The sequence below is a fragment of the Humulus lupulus genome, chromosome 8, assembly GCF_963169125.1.
Source record: "Humulus lupulus chromosome 8, drHumLupu1.1, whole genome shotgun sequence".
NCBI lineage: Eukaryota > Viridiplantae > Streptophyta > Magnoliopsida > Rosales > Cannabaceae > Humulus > Humulus lupulus.
Genome location: NC_084800.1, coordinates 24249449 through 24267388, shown reverse-complemented (window position 1 = coordinate 24267388; position 17940 = coordinate 24249449).

Here is a 17940-nt window from a genome sequence, read left to right as displayed (position 1 = left end):
AATTAAGGATTAAGTATTTTGGAGGATTAAATATAATAAGGAGTAAAGTTTGAATGTTATAGGGTCAGTCAGCAGCTTTGAGTACGTTGAGGGCTTAGTCAAGGCTGTTTACTCCATTCAAACTTAGCTAAAAATGTGTAATTTCGTGTTTAAATATTCAGCATGTGCCGATATATCGCAGCTATAGGGAGCGATATATCGCAGCACGTAGATACGGAAAACACGAATCGATGCACGGTCGCCTCGGGAACAATGGTCCAGGCGATATATCGCCTATAGGGGGCGATATATCGCCTCCTCCAACATGTTTTCAAATACTTTTGAATTCTTTTCCTTTCAGCCATTCAAACTCCTCCATAAGTCCAGCATCTTCTGAACGAGTCTTCAGCCTCTGCTGAACGATTATTCAAATGATTTTCACCTAAAAAGCCATTATTTTTATTCAAGTAAAATCAAGATATTTTCATTCCCAAACTTTATAAATAGGACCTAGTACCCAGCCATTATTCACCATTTGCTCTAAGTTCAGAAGCTGCTAGTGTTAAGTGAGTGTGAGAGTGTAAACACCTGGTTTGGGGAAAAACTATAAGCTTAAACATCATAAGCTTATCAAACACTTTGGGAAGTGAGTTCTATAGTATTTCGGTGGAGGTTAGATTGATCTTGCAAATCTTTGAGGTAACCAAAACTCTAGTTTCTTTCTGTATTATGTTTCCTTTCTCTTAGTCTTCTACTCAATTTCCTAACCTCATTCTTATTTTGGTTAGGGAATCCAAGTTCTTAAGCACTTAAGTTGTGGTAAGCATATTTTCTTTTAATGGTTTAGTCTTCCTATTCTCTTTCATTTCATCTCCTTTCTTTAGACTCACTCTTTCATTATGGTTTTAGGAGTGTTCCAAAAGTCTCAACTCAGTCCATTTTATCCCGGTAACTTTGGTAAGGAAAATAGGCTAGAATCTATATGTTTATGTTTATGCTATTTTATGTGTTATGTTTTCATATGTTGTGAATATGTTATTGATGTGTATGTTGTAGGCTTGGGAATATGCCCTATTTGACTAACAAGACCCCAAAAAGATTGTGGGCATAAGCCTATTTAGCTGGTAGGACCCCACTAATCTCATGGGCATAAGCTTGTTTAGTCTATGGGACCCCAAGTAATAATGGCCATTATAATAAGTGAATTATGTGTTATGATATGTCTTTACGTTATTATGAAATTATGTTTATGTTTATGACTATGTGTTAGATTTTTCCTTGCTGGGCATTAGGCTCACTCCTTTCTATTTATGTGCAGGAAAATAAGCTTTAGAGGCGGTAAGATTCGTGATGCTTGGAGGATGTGTATCGATGGTGAATGGAGTCAAGGGGCCGAGCGTTATTCGATTCGAGGATGTAGTCTCCTTTTAAATTTTTATGATTTTATGTGTATTTTCCGCAACAAATATGTAATGTCTTTCATTTTTAAATCATCTTTTGTTTTAAAACAATGGGATCCCATAATCCTTCTTAGTATTCTGTTTGTTTGTAAATAACTCTCATTTTGCAAGTTACTCAATAAATTATGGTATTTTCGTAAAAATGTAAGTTTTATGTATAGTTTCGTTAATGGTCCAAATAGTCTAGAGTAGTGGGTCATTACACCTGCATAAGATAAATGTCCACTAGACCAAGTGTGAAGACGGAGCTTAATTTTTTTCAAAAGTTCACCGCAGTCAGCCTCTTTCCATTTAGTAGAACGCATAGGAATCCCCAGATATTTGAGCGGGAAAGAGCCTTCCTCAAGATGAAGAACTTCCTGTAATTGAGTCTTATCTTGTGCAGAGATGCCACCAAAGAACACTTGAGACTTGTTGAGATTAGCCTTCATACCCGAACTATTGCAAAATTCATCAAACATCTGTTTTATAATCTGAACAGAACCATAGTTAGCTTTGCAAGAAATCACTAAATCATCAGCAAAGCATAGATTGATGATTTTGAGACTTTTACATATTGGGTGGAACCGAAAGGCAGGTTGCATCGCTCCAAATTGAAAGCCTAGACAGGTATTCCATTACTAAAACGAACAGTAAAGGTGATATTGGGTCCCCTTGAAGAAGGCCCTTAACCCCTTGAAAGCCCCCCTGCAGCCGCCCATTCAGCATAAGTACATATGAGGTACCCCTGAGACAAACCATTACCCAATTTATAAATTTGGTGGGGAATCTAAAGCAGATCAACAATCTTTCCAAAAACACCCAATCAACTGTATCATAAGCCTTGCTAAGGTCGATCTTCAAAGCACATCTCGGGGAGGTGTTCTTCCTATTATAGTTCTTAATCAAATCCTGAAAGATGAGTATATTGTGAGCTAATGATCTCCCCCGAATAAATGCTCCCTGATTAGAACTGATTATAAACGGAAGAACTTCTGAAAGTCTACTGCAGAGCATTTTGGAAATGCATTTATACAGAGTGTTGCAGCAAGCTATGGGACGATAGTCAACTGCTCTGCTAGAAGCATCATTTTTAGGGACCAAGGTTAATACTGTTTTATTGATCTCAGTAGGCATCCTTCCAGTTTTGAAAAAATCCAACACAGCCACTGAGATTTCATCACCAATTTGCTTCCATAAAACTTTGTAAAAATCTGAGTTGTACCCATCTAGACTTGGGCTCTTGGTACCCGGAATGCTGAAAAGAGCTTTCTTCACATCAGCCTTTGTAAAGTCTCTAATTAAACCCAGCTGCTTATCAATCTCTAAACAAGGCCTAAATTCCATGCATTCTGTTTTAACACACCTAGTAGCAAGACTAGAGCTGCCCATGAAACTTTTGAAGTGAGCTAAAAAATGATGAACAACTGAATCATAGTCATCAATGATGTCCCCATGATCATTTAGAAAAGAAACTATCTGATTCTCCTCTCTCCTTTTTTTGATGCAAGCATGAAAATAAGCAGTATTCTCATCTCCTTTTTGCAGCCACGTCACCTTACTTCGCTGAATCAAGAAGCTCCTATATCTTGCATAGTGAATTTTATAACTGATAGCAGCTTTCTTTTCTGCCTCTTGAGCAGAGACATCAAAGGGGAATTCTTGAACTTTAGTTAAAGCCTCCTGAAACTCGCCTTTTGCTTGATGAAACCGTTGCTCAATATCTCCAATTTCTGTTCTATTAAACTTCCTCAGAATATGTTTCAGGCGTATCAGCTTCTTAGTCACTCCCCATAATCCTCTAGCTGTCATAGGCCTAAGCCAATTTGCCATAAAAGTTTCTTTAAATTTTCTGTGAATGATCCAGCAATTAAAGAACCTGAATGGTTGTACTCCTAAATTCCTAGACGAATGAGTCTTAATAAGGAAGAAACAATGATCTGAATATACCTCCCAATGTAGCTCAACAATGGAGTTCAGCTGAAAGTCTATCCACCCTTCATTAATAAATGCATGATCTATTTTTGAATAGACCCGATCTCCCCCCTCCTGTTTATTTGACCAAGTAAAGTTTGAACCAACACATTTAAGTTTAACAAGATGAGAGTGAGCTAGCCATGCAGTAGAATCAACTAACTCATTAGCACCAATCTCCCTTCCCCCCACTCTATCATCAAATTTAAACACTGAGTTAAAATCTCCCACAACCAGCCATGGTAAGTTCATAATTGACAGAGAAGATAAACCCCTCCACATTTCTAATCTCTCAGCTAACAAGCTGAACCCATATACAAAAGTAATCACCAAATCATGCTGTAAACCAGAAATCCTCACCGGACAGTGTACAAATTGCTGGTGAACCAGTAACACATGAACATTGACAAAGGCTCTCCTCCACAGAACCAGAATCCTTCCTTCTGTAGCCGGACTATTAAAGCAATCCCAGCCTACCATCACCTTAGACATCATGTCTTGAACCTTATCACCCTTTAATTTATTCTCTAACAGAGCACATATACCAACTTTATTCACCTTTAAGAGACGTAAAATAGCATGTTGTTTGTCTCTCTTATTCAAACCCCTGACATTCCAGCTAAGTATGTTTGTGCAATCCATCAGGAAATGAATCAAATGAAACCCCACTCATTTCCCCTGTCACCTGCTCTTGAAGCACTTTAAACACATTTTTATCCCTGTCCAACTGTGAACTCACTGTCTTACCTTTACTCTTTGAGGTCCCAATTTTCCTTGGAACTTCCCAGTTCTCTTTGTTTGCTGGAGACCGAACCAGATTTGTAATCGGAGCCCTGTCTTGAATCACAGCTTCATCAATACCAGTTACCTCTGTATTAATCTTTGTCCCTATCACTGTAAGCTCCTCTTGAGTCTCAGATGTCTCTCCTGTTGTTGCCTTAGCAGCCACTGAAACAAGAGCAAGATTAGTCAAAATTTGATCTGGTTTGCTCTTAGTGACCCAAGCTTTTGTTTCAGTTTTCTTGCATTCTGCAGCATTATGCCCATAGCCTTTGCAGGTCGAACACTTAATGGGAAGCCATTCATATTCCACAAATTGCTCCTAAAGTTGTCCACGCTCATTTACAAAATGGATTATGAAAGGAGGGCCATTTGTAATCTCCATCTCAACCAACACTCTAGCAAACCTTATCATAGATCTATCCTTAGTGAACTTGTCCACCATAATAGGCTTCCCAATTGTACTAACCAAGGCACTAAGACAGTTTTTCCCCCAATATTGCAGCCCTAAATTTGGCAAATGAATCCATAATGGAACAGATCGCACTAATCTGATCGAGTCAAGCTCTTGAGTCCAAGGCCTCACAATAACCGACTTCCTATCAAACTGCACAATACCATTCTCCAAAACAAAATCTCTTGTAGCCTCATCATTGAACTTGACAATGGTGAGACCCATATGCATTCTCACTACCCGTTCAATGCCCAAATGTCCCCAAATTCTTTTAACAAACCCTTCAAAAACAGCAAATGGTGGATTTTCACCCAAAACCATACAAATCACAGCAGAATTCCAATTCTAAGCCTGTTCAGAAACCTCCTCCAAATCAATTTGGGCAACTTTCTTCCCATTTTTCATAAGGGGTTCCTCATAATGCAGCTTAGACGATTCATTTATCTGAATTTTTTCTCTGAGACTCGCCCAAAGAGACTGGGCAGAGGCTTGAAAGTCCTCCTTCCCAACATTTGAATCCAAATCCTTACCCAGATCATCTTCTACCAGGTGAACATGTATACCCTCATTACTCGGCTCCTGCGATTGTAAACCCTGTTTCCCTTCCAACACTTAGGGCTGAGCATAAAATCTGAAAAACCGTGTACACCGACCTACCGAACACCGAAAAAACCGCCGATGGTGCAAACCGCCACTGTTCGGTCGGTTTTGAAATTTTGGGTGAACCGACCAATAAAACCGAAACCGACCGAACATAATAAAATAATAATATAATATTATATAATTATTAATTATTAAATTTTTTAAAATTTGTACTTTTAATTATGTTTCAAACTTAAAAATTTGTAAATGTAATTATGTTCTATATATTTATGTTTTAAAAACGCACAAAAATGGATTCCAACAATCCAAAATTTTTAATTTTTTAACTAAAACTTAAAAAAAAAAACAATAATCAATTCGGTTTGGTCGGTTTAACCGACCAAACCGCGGTCCAAAACGGTCGGTTTTTTTTTTAAACTGGTTTGGTTCGGTCGGTTTTTGGATTGCACCAATCCGGACCGAAAACCGAATTCTGGATTTTTTGTTGTGAAAAAACTGCCCAAATCGACCAATGCTCACCCCTACCAGCACTGCCAAAGAACCATCTGCTTCATTCTGTAGATCAGTCTGAATCTGAACGGAGGGTTCAGTAAGAATCGTAGTCTCCTCAGTCCGAGTTCTAGATGCAGGCTTTCGAGTTACTTTCTTCTTCTTCATCGTGGAGAGAAGAGAGAAACTTCACACGCCTCTGTTTCTTTCTTCTTATATTAAATCTTGTATGGTTACTTCATAGAATTATCAAAGTTGACCAGGTCAATTTTGGATAGTTTTACAAAGTTATTTAATTTTGAGAAGAAAAGAGAAATTATGGCAGATTTATTAATTAAGATAAATTGGTATCTAAATTAATAAATAAGTTTAAATCAAGGTTCAAATTATAAATAAAAATTTGATAAAGGATTTAAATAATTATTTAATTAATTAAATCAATAGAAAATAATACAAGCCTTGATTTTAAGTCCAATGAGCTTATAATCAAATGGGAAATTTCACGGGCCTAAAACTCATGTTAATTTCGACCTAGTGCTTCAAATTGGCTATTGTTTTATTGATTTTTTAATTAAATTAATGACCTAATTGAGTCTATAAAAGGAGTGCTTAGAGAGAAGTCAAAACATAAGTTTGATAAGTCACAAGTTAGATTTTCTGATAGTTTTAGATTCTCTCTAAACACAAGTCATTTTCTAATCCTCTTTGTTATTTTCTCTTCTTCTCTCTATATCTATCTCATGTGTTGAGAATTGCCCACTCTAGTCTAGGTTATTCTAAGGATACATTGGAAGACTGTGAAGAAAATAGAAGATCGGTTCAATTTCTTGATAATACTCTGCGACAGAGAGGATACAAGAGTTAGAGAAACTGAAGGAATGATTCTTTCATTCCGCTATGTATACTGTAAGTATTCTTATCTTTGTTTCTCTTTGAATTCAATTTTAGAAACATGTTCTAGGCTATCTCATATTAATTTGTTTAATATTAGATATACATGAAAATAAATAAAGATCTTGTATAAGTTTTCCTAACCGAAAGATCATCTAATTTACTAGATTTAATCCATAGTGATCTTTGTGAATTAAATGGTGTTTTAACTAGAGGTGGTAAAATGTATTTTCTTACTTTTACAGATGATTTTAGTAGATATACCTATGTGTTTCTTTGAAAGCATAAAGATGAAACTTTTGATGCTTTTAAATTATATAAATTGGAAGTTGAAAATCAACTAAATAAAAATATTAAGGTGCTAAGAAGTGATAGAGGATGAGAGTACTTCTCTAATAAATTTAATACATTTTGCGAAGAAAATTGTATAATTCATGAGTGCACCGCACCTTATACACCACAACACAATGGTGTTGCTGAAAGGAAAAATATGACTTATCTAGAGATGATAAATTATATGTTGGTGTTTTCTAAGTTGACCTTCAACTTATGGGGTGAAGCGCTATTAACCGCTTGTCACATTCTTAATCGAAAACCGATGAAGAAAAATGAGATATCTCCATATGAGTTATGGAAAGGAAGAAAATCCAACATAGGGTACTTCAAAGTGTGGGAGTGTCTTGCATATTGCAAGAAAAACGAACATAATAGAACAAAGTTAGGTTCAAGAGCCATAAAGTGTATTTTTGTTGGTTATGCCAACAATAGTAAAGCTTATAGGCTATTAGACTTAGAGTCTAATATTGTGATTGAATCTAGAGAAGTTGATTTTTTTGAGAATATGTAATGTGACAACAATTTTCAAGCTTCAACATCTCTAAATGAGAATTTGTTATATCAAAACAATTCTCAAGCTTCTACATCCAAAAATGATTCTCAAGAGGATAATTCTCAAAAGAATGTAAAGCAACCCTTTGAACTTAGAAGAAGTCAAAGGCTTAAAAAGGAGAAAAGTCTAGCAGTGGATGAGATAGATTCTCAACGAATTTCATTCTACATGGTAGAAGAAAATAGAGAGGAAGTCATTAGGAAAATTCCTATTGTACTTCTTGTTGAGGATGATCCTAAGACTTATAGAGAAGCTATGCAATCAAGAGATAGTGCATTTTGGAAAGAAGCCATCAATGATGAGATGGATTCCATTCTTTGCAACAACACTTGGGAATTGGTAGACCTCCCACCGAGGTCTAAGCCAATTGGGTGTAAGTGGGTATTTAGGAGAAAATACCACACCAATGACATTATCCAAACCTTTAAAGCTAGATTAGTAGCTAAAGGGTTTAGGCAAAAAGAGGGTATCGATTATTTCGATACCTATGCGCCTGTTGCAAGAAACTTCTATAAGAATTTTGTTCGCTTTAGCTTCTACACATAACTTGTATGTTCATCAAATGGATGTCAAAACGACATTCCTTAATGGTGATCTCAATGAGGAGGTCTATATGGAAAAACCCAAAGGGTTTGCCCTACCAAAATATGAACATAAAGTATGTAAACTTGTAAAATCCTTATATGGATTGAAACAAGCTCCTAAGAAATGGCATGAGATTTTTGATCAAACCATCATGTCTAATGGGTTTAGACAAAACAATGGAGATAAGTGTTTGTATTCCAAAACTTGTAAGGGATATGTGATCATTGTTTGTATATACGTGGATGACATGCTTATTCTGAGTGATAGCATGAAAGGGATAGAAGAAATGAAGAGGTTTTTATCATCAACCTTCAAGATGAAAGATCTTGGAGAAGTTGACACCATACTTAGTATCAAAGTAGAGAAACATAGTGGGGGTTTTGCGTTAGGGCAAGCCCACTATGTTGAGAAAGTATTGAACAAATTTAACCATCTCAAGGTTAAAGATGCCAATACTCCATTCGATCATAGTGTAAAACTAGAGAAGAATGAAGGAGTACGCTAGTGCTATAGGGAGTCTAATGTACGCTGCCCAATGTACTAGACCTGATATAGCATTTGCGGTGAGTAAACTTAGTAGGTTTAAAAGTAATCTAAGTGTGGATCACTAGAAGATGATTGGAAGAGTCCTAGGTTATCTCAAGAAAACCAAAGGACTAAGCCTTCATTACTCCAAATTTCCTTCAATCTTAGAAGGATATACAGATGCAAGCTGGATAGCCAATCTTGGGGACAACTTGTCCACAACTGGTTGGGTATTTACACTTGGTGGGGGTCCAATTTCTTGGGGTTCCAAGAAACAAACCTGTATATCTCATTCCACTATGGAAGCAGAGTTTATAGCTCTAGCTACTACCGGCAAAGAGGCCGAATGGTTAAGGGATCCGTTGGTAGATATACCCCTAATCAAAGAGAATGTATCCACTATATCGATACATTGTGATAGCCAAGCGACATTGGCTAGAGCATACAACAGAGTGTATAATGGGAAGTCTAGACACATTAGTATAAGACATGGATATGTAAGAGAATTGATTCAAAGAGGAGTCATCTCAATATCTTATGTGAGAACAAGTGAAAATCTGGCGGATCCTTTCACTAAGCCACTAACGAGGGATTTAGTGGCTACATCATCTTGAGGGATGAGACTTAAACTCCCTAAAGAGATTCATGATTGATGGTAACTTATCTTAACACTAGTTATTTAACTAGTGTTAGGTTCAATAGGTAACAACAAGTCAATCAAGTGAATATTAGTTGTACTCAAAACAAGTCCCATTTGAGATGTTGAGTACTTGTGAGTTACCAAGTTGAGGGTTAAAACCGAAAGGTTTTTTAATAGAATTCAGTCTTGTGAAGACAAGTATTTTTGGTAACAAAATAATGTAAGAATTCTACCTATATGGACCTAGGGGTGGTGCCGCCTCTCATGAGAATTGGGAGTATTCTCAAGAACGTCCATGAATGGAAAGTGCGCATGGCCATTAACGGTGCAAAGCGAGACATAGAGGTCTTAAGTGAACATCGCAATGGTGTGTGTGTTATCACCAATTTGTTATCATGAAAAGATGGTTCAATGCCTAGTGCAACCAAATTTTGTGATAATTACACTATAATAAAGTTCAAGTTGAAAAACACTTTATTTTATGCACCAATGCAATGACTCCTATAAGAGAGAGTTCTTATTTAATCAAGTGTGGGGTATGTTATATTTTAAAATATAATGATTGATTAAATAAGTGTTACAATAGATAAATATTTAATCTAGTGGGGGAATGTTATATTATTTTATAATATAATGTAATATTATATTATTTTATAATATAATGTTTTAGATTAAATAAATGTGACAAAAAGTGTCACATATTGTAACATATAATAGAGAGTTACATTATCTAGATATATGTGAAATATCTAAATGTGTAACATATTTGGTGTTATAAATTCAATCACAAATTTGTAACTTCCAAATATTACCCATTATTATGTAGATTTGTTGTTACACAATATTGAGATGGATTTCTTAAAGCCATATGTGAAATGGATGTTAGAGATGTGATTTTAACTCTCATAATGTGTATGGAAGTTACAAAATCAAGTGGGAATGAATTTGGAACGTTTTGGAAAATTTAGAAAATTGGTTGCTGAAAAAACGTCTTGGGCCGCGGCCCAATAGGCAGAAAAACATCGTGGGACGCAGCCAGTGTTTTTCAAGCCGCCACCTGAGCGACTGACATCATTTTCCAAACTTCAGTTTCATCCAATTTTGAACGTTTCCAACAGCCAAGTAACTCCCAAATCTCTATTTTAATTCCATAAACATCCAATTAATCATTAGTAACAACTATGGGGGTTGGTGGAATTTGAAATTCAAATGGTGTCTCAAAAATCTATAAATAGGAGCCTATTGCTCACTTGAAAGACACAACTTTTCTATCCATTAGAGCACTTGGCTAGAAAACACCTAGAGGCTTGATTATTCCAGAAAGCATTTCCAAAATCTGTGAGAGATCCCTTAGTGCTTGAGTTAGGGGGAAATAAGCTTTTGGATAAAGGTTTCAAACCTTGTTCAAGTTGGTGATCCCCAACACTCTTCACTATGGTTGTGTGAGTGAGAGTTTTCTTATTGTTTTGTTCTTGTTCTTATTTTTTCTTCTATTGCTTCTCTTCTCATCATTCTTGTTACATGTACTTGTATCTTTGTTTAGAATTGTAATCTTTATTTCATTTGTTTCAAACCCTTCACTATATTTGTATCTTTTGCTTAGAGTTGTATTCACTATTCTCTACTTCTATTTCTTCTTTTTTTTATTTGTATTTTCAGTTATAGAGTTGTAACACTTTATTTAATCAATCATTGTCTATTATATCTTTGCATAGAGTTGTAAATTTTTTACCATTTCCATTGAGGCAAATATATATTTTCCTAACACTTAAAACACCACCAAATACCTAATTCTAAAATCAAACTAGCAAGTTTATACATAACCTTAAAAACAAAGTAAAACTTCAAAGTTCAAGCTTAGAATCCTTACCTCACACACAAAAGTATCCCTAAGCTTTGCTCAATCAAGATTCTAGCCCAAATAGCTTCAATTCTCCTAAACTTCAAGCTTCAAAAATCAACCTGAGAGAGAGAGTATGATCGAGAGAGAGAGAAGAAGAAGAAATCCCCTGTTTTTTGTGGTTCCTTCAACGTTTTTCCTTGGCTGAGTATTTCTATAAGCATAAATGAAAAATGCCCCTAGGGCCATCCTAATCCCTCAAAGCCACCCAAGGGTGATTTCGTCATTTTCACCTACCATGTTAATCATAATTAACGTCCTATAGTTCCCGTTACTCTCAATATCCTCAAATAATTATCAAATCATTTTCCATTACCCGCTCAATCCCGGTAATATACTAAGCACTAAATTACCCCTAGGCTCACCCCGAGCCCGGTAATTAACCCCGTTATGACCAAACCGCTAACTTGCTTCCTAGGATCATCTCATGCCGAATTGCTCAAACATAATCACATAATAATGTGATCTCACCCATATATCCATACATGCACGTAAATACACAAATATAGCCATATAATAATACAATGCACATAATCATATAATAACGCATTAAATCAATTATGGCTCTCTTGGCCCCCTAATTGAGGCACTGAGCCACATTAGAGAATTTGGGACATTACAGTCACCCCCTAACATTTTGGCTCTCTAGTCGATTATTCATGAGTGGGGAACTTGCTGATCCTGAGGCTGCTCATCCTGGAGACCAGCTCCCCTTTTGTGTCCTTAAAAGTATTGTGAATAACCCTTGTACTAGTTGTATCCATCCTTGTACTAATATTTTCTTGTTTGAGTTCGTGTGTAATAGTTGTCTCCCTCATTTCGACCAAGACCATCTCGGTACACAGGTGGTGGCCTTTGACAACAACTATACCTCTCTTGATGGCAATGATGTGCCAACCCTTATCTAAAGAACTCACAAGCCCTATTTAACTTATCTACCTTACTAGCAAATATATAAGAATGCCTTGCACCATAATCTATAAGAACTTTACAAGTAAAGAGGTGAGAACCATGCTCGTGAGTCGGTCTTCTCATCTTCACACGTCCCTTAATCTCGAATCTCTTTTGAAGGAGACGCAATAAGGAAGTTGCGTCTCACCACGAGTAGACATGCATCGTGGCGAGATGAGCAATGACCCTCGACCAGGATACGTGTAGGACACTTGGCCACTCTTCAAGATAACTTTGACACCTTGCAGTTGTACGACCACGATGCCAACCACTATGTAGCATTGCAGTTGCACTTTAGAAATCAATATAAACCACAACTACCTGTAGTAGGATTGTGGTGTCAGTGAAAGAAAAATACATTTTTCTTTTTCAGTGTTGTATATATAATTGTCCAAGGGGCTTTTATGTAATTATGTATATCCCAAGAATTCCCTATTAAAGGGGATTGTAGCACCCTTAGGACAATTTCCAAAAACTGTGAGAAAGAGACAGAGGGTCGAATACAAACTTTTATCCGTTTCTTCACAATTGTTTTCATTTTTCTTACACACTATTTATTGTTTCATCTCCTTTATTTCATAATACCTTCCTCAAATCCTATATACTCTGTTTATTATTTATTTCTCTAAGTTTAGTTAACGATTTTCATGCGTTAACATATGTTAATTTAGTATATATTTTAATGTAAGATACATTACACCTATTATATCATCTAAAATATATAAGACATTCATCACTCACTATATATTTCAATGTAAGATATACTGTTATTGAGAATTAAAAGTTAATTTGAAATCTAAAGCAATGAAATTTAATTTTGTTTATCTAATTCATGTCAAAGTTAATTTGAATTAGGAATTAGATTTGTAAGAATCTCTAGTTTTCTCCAAGAACTCTAAAAAAAAGTGCTTGACTTTGAATGTTTAAGGCTTGTTAAATCTCAATCCTCATTTCCTCTAAGAGAAGGCCTTAAGCATCTATGGTGGCTAGGAAATAGAGTATTAGGACATCGTTTTACAACGTGTATAAGCTTTGGTTTTGTGTTTTGCTTTGCTCCAAGGTGGTGGTCTTGCCCAGGATTTTGAAGTTTCATCAACGTTGAAGAAGACTATTAATCTACTTGTGTAATGCCCCGAAATCCCTAATGCGATTTAATGGCTGGATTAGTAGGTCGAGAGGGCCATAATTGTTTAATTATGTCATTAAATGATTATATGCATGTTTATGTGAATTATATTATAATATGATGTTAAATGCATGCATGTGGGTCCACATTTGATTATTATGGCATTTTGATAATTTGGCCCGTCGATGGCATATTTGTGTATTTTGGTGCATATTGTGATTTATGGATGAGATCCCATCATTATGGGGATATATTCGAGCTATTCGGCATGAGACAGTCTTATGTTGCAAATTAGCGGTTTTGTCATAACGGGGTCAATTATTGGGATATTGGATAATGAGAATGTTTATTTGATGATAAATTGAGAATTATTGAGATCAGGAGGAAATTCTGGGAGTTTTGACTATTTTGTCCCCGGGGGTGTTTTTGGGACCCCGAGCATTAGGTTTTATTTGAGGTTACTTAAGGTTGAAGTAGTCTGATAGAAAGAACCGTACGTTAAAAACACTTTCTCCCTCTCCCGTTAACCTTTGTGACCATTCGTGGCAATTTCGAAGAAATCTTGAGTTCTAAGAGTCGGAATCAAGCGAAGATCGAGGCATAGCGATTCTAGGAAAGATTAGAAGCTTCTTGACTGAAGGATTTAATGAGAAACAACCCAATCAAAGGTAATCTAAGCTTTAAGTTTTGAGTTTTAGAGTTTTTAAGCTTTGAATTGGATTTTGTGTATCGATGAGTTTTTGATTCGTTTGAGTCTCGGGATTTGATGATTTTGGATCATTGGGATGTTTAGGAACTTTGATTTTTGGATTTGGAGATGTTTAGGTATGTTTTTGGAAGGTTTTAAATGGGAGAAAACAAAGTTATGGTTGGTTCCCAGGTGGGCCGCAGCCCAAGCTCGATGCTGAAGGAGGTGAAGTTTGTGCATGCTGGGGGCCGTGACACTAGGTAAGGGGCGTTGCGGCGCTTGCTCCTGGTTTGGCCGGGGGCCGCGGCTCAAGGTTTTGGGGTCGCAGCTCATGAGGGTTTTTGAGGCCAAATGGGTGTTTTGATCATGGGAACTCAATTTTAAGCCTCAGGATCATTCCTACTACCTAGATTAGTGAGATTCGATGTCCCCGAGGCTAGGTCTTGGTTTAGGAACCCTTTGTTATTAATTTTATTGATGTAATCCCATATTTGGTTATGACTAGGTGATCGCTAAGAAACTTAAAGGTTGATCGTTCTCAAGGGTCGTTCTTATACTAATTCTTGCTCGAATCAAAGGTTAGAAAACTGCACCCCATATGTGACATGCATGGTTATTCATGAGGCATGTTGAATGTTTAAATGTGGACATAAATTGAATATTGAATGCTTAGCAAATCTTGCTCACTTGTGTATGGCACTGACTGAATAGTCAGAATTGGCAAAGGTATCAGTATCAACTGTGAAGCTGTGACTCATTAGTCAAGTTCGGCAGTGGTACTGGGCACTGGTCACACAGTGCTGACTTATAAGTCAGGAACGGCCTTAGCGTGTTCAACGCAAGCCAAAAAAGATTAGATCTAATCGACATCTGCATTAAATGACTCAGAAGAGCGTTAATGCCAGACCGACCTCAAGTTCGATGAATACTATAAGCGCTTGTCTAGCCAAAGGCTAGTTACTTAGAGCCACAGTGACTATTTAGTCACATGGCTGTGGGTGCCGATCCCCGTGTGACTTACCCATCAGTCACTCATCTATTTAAGCTAGTGACTTACCCATCAGTCACTCATTTATTTAAGCTAGTGACTTGCTCGTCAGTCACTCATTATGGTTTACCAGAACCTCAAGTGTTAAATCACTCATATGATTAAGAGCTATAAGCTCCTTCATGGTTAATGTAACCACAAAGTGATATTCACTCATTTATTCAGAGCTATAAGCTCTGTATGATTATTATGATAATCATTTGATATTATATGCTTGCATTATTGTGTTTTCTTGATGGGCTTTGGCTCATGGGTGTTATGTGGTGCAGGTAAAGGGAAAGAAAAGCTCACCCAGCCTTAAGTGGAGAACTTAGGTGGTGTTGTGTACATATGTGGCCGCTTGACCACCACGGCCAAGGAGTTCTCAGGGGAATTAGGGGGTTTACCCTATTTTTGCCGCTTAGATCGGCGGGTTGTAAATTTCAAACTGTAATGACCATTTTGCGTTGTAAATAACTTGTAAACGTTTTTATGGGCCCATGAACAATTTTATGTTTTAAATAAAAATATATCATTTCCTTTTGATTGATTTTTTTCACCTTAACATGTTAATAACACCTAGAAGCACGTTTTTAACCAAAGAACTCGGGTAGCGAGTTAAATTCACGGTTCAACATTCACCGTAACGGTCTTGGGGTAACCAGGGCGTTACAACTTAGGTTTGCAAGTTTTTTCTCAATCTTTATTTAGACTCTGTCAATCCAATTTTTGTGTAGATTCTATTTTTTTAGGTGGTGTTATCTTATTCTCCCCCAACGTAAGTTAATCGGTTACCATAAAAAACCCATAAATATACACATATTAGAACGTGAAAGTAACCAATTACCTATCGTATATTTGAAGATAGAAAAAATAACAAATAAAAAATCAAACAAGATTTGATCTGCAATATGAATTAAGTCAGATTAGGGAAAATAATAAAACAAAAGGGGCTTGAGAGGCGTCTGGTTCTCTCCCATGGCGAAGAAGAAAAAGACTCTTCGCAAGCCTACGATTCAGATTGGAGATCAAGATTTGCAGCGCGTCTCAGACGAACAGACTCTGTTTTCTAATGGAGTGACGAAAGGCAACGCGGTACTGGAAATGGGAACGGAGGAGGAGTTTACGGAAGAGGATATTCTCAACCATTCCGACGAGATTTCTGGTTTGGGAGTTAGTCCTCCCTAGGTTTTATCAACGGAGAAGATAGATAAGGAACAATCGACCACTCATAAATCTTCATGGGCAGATAAGGTGACAGAGGAAGATTTTCTAGGGTCCGCTCAGAGGCAATGGCAGGGTTTTTCGGCAGCACATCTTTCCTTTTCAGAGCAGAAACTTGAATTTACAAAACCGATTTACAGGGAGGGTCGGAAATTTGCCAGAATGGATGCTGAGGAGGTCAAGGTACAATCTGCTAACTGGAGCTCGGCAGTGATCTATATGGTTTTAGGCGCCAATCCGCCTATGGCAGTGTTTGAAGGTTTCCTTAAAAGGGTCCGGGGTCATTTGGGAATAACGCAAATAGCTAGAATGACTATGGGTTTAACTATGGTGACGTTTAATGATGAAGCTACAAGGGATCATGTTCTAGAAAATGGTATTATTCACTTTGATAGAAAACCAGTTATAGTTCAACCTTGGACTACTGATTTGAGCGCTGTTCGTTTAGTTCATTCTGTCCCTCTTTGGATTTGCCTCCATGATTTGGGGCTCCAATATTGGGGTAGTAAATGTCTCAACGCCCTAGTGAGCACGATTGGTAAGCCACTGATGGTGGACAAATTTACAAGGGAGCGATCTCGCATTCAGTTTGCTCGTGTGCTGGTTGAAATGGAGATCACAGATGAGCCCCCCAAACATATACAATATATTAATGAACTTGGCCAGATTCTGGAACAGGGGGTTGAGTACGAATGGATTCCGGTCAAGTGTAAGACCTGTGCTGGTTTTGGCCACTCAATGACAGATTGCCGAAAGGAAAAAATTGTGCAATGGGTTCGGAAGGAACCTATTTTGAAGAAGGATGACAAGAATGAAGAAGCTAATGAACTGAAGAATACTGTGCAGATGCAGGAGGCCTCGAAAGCTGGTCCAGAAACCAGTTCGGTTCAGGTGACCCAGGTCTCAGCTCCACCAATTTCTATAGAGCCACCAAGTGAAGAAGAGGGAGTACAATCTGACCACAATTGGATTACCCCTAAAAAAGTGGTTGTTAAAGCTAAAGAGGGCCAGAGGCCAGCTGGTAAGGCTAAGGAAGAAGTTCAAAAAAATAAGAGAGCTAATAAGTTTGTGGTGCTTCAAGAGCCATTGGTGGGTAGCAAATGAGGAAATTCTTCTTCCATCAAGCCTAATGGATAGCTGTAACATTCTATGTTGGAATATTAGAGGGCTCAATAGCAAGTTTAAACATAGCCCTGTTAGAGATATATGTAATAGTAATAAGTTTGGTATTTGTGGCCTTTTGGAAACAAAGTTGAAGGATTGTAAAATAAGCAATTTCATGGATATGCTGCCGAACTGGGATTACCATAATAGTAGTGTCATTGAAGGCAGGTTACTTATTCTTTGGAGAAGGAAGTTTGTGAATGTTACTATCATTGAGGAGTCATCTCAAGCGGTTCATTGTTTGGTAAAGATGAGTTGTTTTCCGCATAGTTTTGGGGTCACCTTTGTGTATGGTTTTAACTCTATTGAAGGGAGAAGATGTCTTTGGGATGATCTGCAGAGGCCTTTTCTGTTAGACAAAGCTTGGTTAATTCTAGGGGATTTTAATGCTCCTTTTTCAGGTAAGGATAGATTGGGAGGAAAGCATATTTCTGTTCTTGAATTAGAAGATTCAGTTCGGTGGCTGGCTGATGTTCATTTTGAACATTTAAGAAGTGTTGGGTCCTACTTCACTTGGTCTAACAATCAAGAGGGTAAGGCTAGAATCTACTCAAAAATTGACCACGTCTTTAATAATGAGAAATTGTTTGATTGTTTCCCTCAATCTACTGT